The sequence below is a fragment of the Octodon degus genome, unplaced genomic scaffold, assembly GCF_000260255.1.
Source record: "Octodon degus isolate 3935 unplaced genomic scaffold, OctDeg1.0 scaffold00068, whole genome shotgun sequence".
NCBI lineage: Eukaryota > Metazoa > Chordata > Mammalia > Rodentia > Octodontidae > Octodon > Octodon degus.
In genome coordinates this window covers 11,098,851-11,102,990 of record NW_004524644.1, presented here as the reverse complement: position 1 = coordinate 11,102,990, position 4,140 = coordinate 11,098,851, and the positions used below count along the sequence as shown (strand labels likewise).

Below are 4,140 nucleotides of genomic sequence, written 5' to 3'. Positions count from 1 at the left end.
ACACACACACACACACACACACACACACACATCTTATATTTCCATTGTCTTGCTCTAAACAGAGAAAATAAACAAGTAAATCATTTAAGTGAAAGTTAAAAATCTTTTAATTAATTACCATATGTATATTTATTTTTATATATATGCATGAGCAAATTAATAAGTAGCAAAGCACTGCAGAATTATTTTAGAAAATGACATGTAACCTTGTGATCGAATGATGAGGCCAGCCAAACCCTGTGCCTATATGTGCTCCCTGGATGAATGCTCTTGGCTCCCTCATTTCCACTTCTGCTGGAGTACTCAAGGAAACTAAGTCACAATTTCAGGAAGCTGCTGCACAAAGTACAGTAGTAAAGTAGTTTCATAAGTGTGTAACACAGACATGTTTATGAGTGGCTGCTCAATGTTTTGAAAAAGAAGGAAGGAGAGAAATTTACAAAACTTTAGTATGAATATTCTTGGTATCTAGTAAAGTATAAAAGAATAAAGTCTTTAATTTTATATTACATATGGAAATGAAAAGTAAGAGAAAAATCTTATGCAATATCTTACTTAGATTTTCCTTGGTGCCTGAGATGCAGCAGCCAATGACCCAGAGCAAGACATTTTTCAAGAGAGAAAAAGAAAGATATTAATGTCGAGTGTTGTTAAGAGGTTGAGGAAGTTGAGTTCTGAGATTGGATTTTGTGACACGGGAGTAATGGGTTGGTATGGGCATGGGAGTTTCAGCGCATTAATGGCAAAGCCATGGATGAAGGTTTTCAAAAGAAAATGAGAGGAGGAATTTGAGACAGTGAGTGAAAAACGTTAGGCAGAAAGCTAGACACTAGCAAGCCAGGAGACGCAATGCTGGATGCTGCACAAAAAGCAAAGGAGCATTTTTCTTTCAGCTGCCCTTCCTTTTCTTAATCATCATCTATGGATAAAATTCCAATAAGCTTAAGGCTTCAAGCTTTGCCCCAAGGGCCGGCCAGACAGCTCAGTAGATTAAAGTGCCTGCAAGCATGCACATGGGCTGAGGGTTTGATCTGCAGGGCTGCAGTGCCAGCCCCACCCCTGGGGCATGCCGAGAGGGCCATTGAGACTGGGCATGGTGGCATGTGCCTGTAATCCCAGCTCTTGGGAGGCTGTAAACAGGTGGATCACTACAAGTGATGGTCCAGGGACCATATAAACTATAGACTATGGGATGAGAGTTTAGAAAAACTTCAGAGTCTCAGAAATCAAATGGAAACATTCCACCAGGAATATTCAGGAAACTTCTTCCCATTAAAGTTCGTCAAAACAGCCACATTTAACTTGTGAAAGAACAGTAACCTTAGAGACGGAAAGAATATTTCTTGAAGACCTACTGAATCATATCTATACACCCTCGCCTTACTTTATTGCAGCTGCCCACTTGGGGGCTTGCCCCCCTTTATGCTTGACGGTAGACTCTTTAGCACTCTGCAGATCTTACTTTTTCTGGTCTGAAATTTTCTGTGGAATGTCAAGAGCACCAAGAAGCTTCGACATTTCCTGGCAGTAGGAGTAGGATCCCATGATGCTAAGCCCTAGCTTCCTGGTAACAGAAAGTACACATAAGCACACGCCCACATAGACACCCACCTTTGAGTTTATTTCTAAAGGGAATGAGAGAAACCAATCATAACTAAAAGGAAAGTAGAGCCAGGAAGGTTTTGCTAAGGTAGGGAGAAATAAATCACATTTTTGTATAACACTAATGAAAAAGTCTGGGAAACGCAGGCATCTTCAGGACCTGATCTATCTGCGGCACTCATTCATAAGATCTTTTGTTTTTTTGACTGAGGCTTCTTTTTTCTGATCAAGGCAGGATTTTAAAAGGCTCAAAAATCCTGAAGTCTCCCAGCGAAGCTGCCAGGATATAAAATCATTGCAGGGGGCGGTTGGTGGGTGCTGTCATGGTGGGCGCGCTGAAGAAGACCACCGGCCTCATGGGGTTGGTCGTGTGCGAGACGCCGCACGAGAGGCTAAGAATATTGTACACAAAGATTCTTGATGTTCTTGATCAAATTCCTAAAAGTGCTGCATATAGAAAATACACAGAACAAATTACAAATGAGAGGCTGGCTAAAGTGAAAGTGGAACCAGAGGTTAAAAAATTAGAAGACCGACTTCAGCTTGGCCAAGTAGAAGAGGTGATTCTTCAGGCTGAAAGTGAACTAAGTCTGGCAAGGAAAGTGATGCAGTGGAAACCATGGGAGCCACTAGTGGAGGAGCCTCCTGCCAACCAGTGGAAGTGGCCAAAATAATTGTCATTTACTGCCTTTGATGGTTGATGGGAATGTGATAGAATTAAATGTTGTTATATTAAAAAAATAATAATAAAATTATTGCAGGTCTCACTGTCTTGCAGGGCCTGAGTCAGGCTAGGGGACACAGGATCCTGGGTATACGGACTGCTCTCAGTCGCTGGAGTAGAACAGGTCTCAGAGATGATTCCCTTCCTCTGTGGTTTCTGTAGGCAGACGTGGACACCCTGACAACGCCCTGCAGAAGCGCCCACTCTGCCTCTCTGCTTTGCTCCCCCAGACCTTTGATGGCGTCTCTTCAGTTGGCTTAGCTTAAGGTCAGGGCTAGCCGGAAGTGAGAGAGGCAGAGGTAAAGAGCGTGCATCTTTCCTGTGCCCTGAAGAGAAAGGACTCAACTCGGAGGTCTACACTGCGCATTGCTAGCTGTTCCCCTCAGGAACTGAGCTCCACTGTTAAGAAGAATGACTTCCCTGCTTCCTCTCTCCCGGGCTTCTCCTCCCCAGCTGCCTGCACTCCTGCTACCTGCCTGTGTGCCCACCTCTCACACAAAGTACCTGCACTCACAACTTGTCTCCTAGCTCTAGAATGTATGTTTTGGGGCTTACTCTTACTAATTTATTTTCTATCACAAGTGGTTTTAAGTCATTTATGTCACCTTTTCAAATATAAGTCTTAATTATAAAGATAAATACTGTCAGCAAAGCATAAAATACAAGAGAAAGGCTTATTTTATTTTCATTGCTTATAAAACAATTGCACAAATGATTGAGTCTTAATTAGTTTCAAAGCTAAGGTAAAAATAATAAATACATTTCTAGAATGTGGCAAAAAAGATGGAGGAAAAAACACCCAAGTCATTTTGTCTTTTTATAATTCCTACTCATTGTTGATCTACATGTACTTGTATTCATAGCAATTAAACATATTTTTGAAGATAAACCACATATTCATAAAAGTTTATGGTATGACTGTCCTAATATAGTCTTTTTTATAATGTAGTTGTTTGGGCAAGCATTGTATTTACTTAATTACACCAGTGTCTATACTTTTTTATCTTTATGTGCATACTAATTTAAAATCCATCCATGTATCTATGTCATTTATACGGCTTCTTTCATCTTTAATATTTAGTCCTCATCTATGCCATACATCAAGTTAGAAGTTCTATGAGAGTTTTAATGCATTATTGAAATTATCACATGTTAATAAAAATGATAGTGTCATACTATATAAATAGTAATCTCCTATCAACATGTTTATAGTTTAACCTAACAAATTAGACAAATTATCGACTGTGTTAGGTTAATAACTCAAATTTATAATATCCTCAATTGAAATGAATAAACTTTAAGCCACAGTACATAGTAGATCACAGGCAGCTACATAGTCATTTTACTTAAGTCACCAATAAGTTGCTTCCAAAGAGTAGTAAGAGTACTCTGACAGTGCGTGTCTTTGTCTGGTGTTTGCATGTGACTGGGACTTTGAAACTCGACAAATATCTTATTCATTTAAGACCACAATGATCCTTTTAATATGTAAAATTCATATTAAATTCATAGACATTTAGATTTGCTATGTCGTTCTATAAATTTTAGTTCTATGCATATATACCATATAAAATATAATTCCCAATTAGTAAAGCAATGAAAATGTTTGATGGAAATACTAAACACTTTTATTACAGGATTTCATTAAATGCTGTAATTCATAAATGTTTTCTTTTCATTCTTTTATTCTGCAATCATTTACTAGACAACCCTGAAAAATGTAGGTGGAATTCTGGATTTTAATTTACAGGAGAGGATGCAATAGCCCAAAGTTATTAAACTCAGTTTAGAAGGAAAAGACCTTTTGTAAAGAA

General features: G+C 38.8%; 2 pseudogenes; one reads left to right on the top strand and one right to left on the bottom strand.

Moving 5' to 3' along the window:
• LOC101562726 overlaps positions 1 to 1,545 on the bottom strand; it is a 162,447-nt pseudogene extending 160,902 nt beyond the window's left edge.
• Positions 1,546 to 1,925: 380 nt separating this feature from the next.
• On the top strand, positions 1,926 to 2,276 carry LOC101562329 (annotated as a pseudogene).
• The last annotated feature ends 1,864 nt before the right edge of the window (positions 2,277 to 4,140 follow it).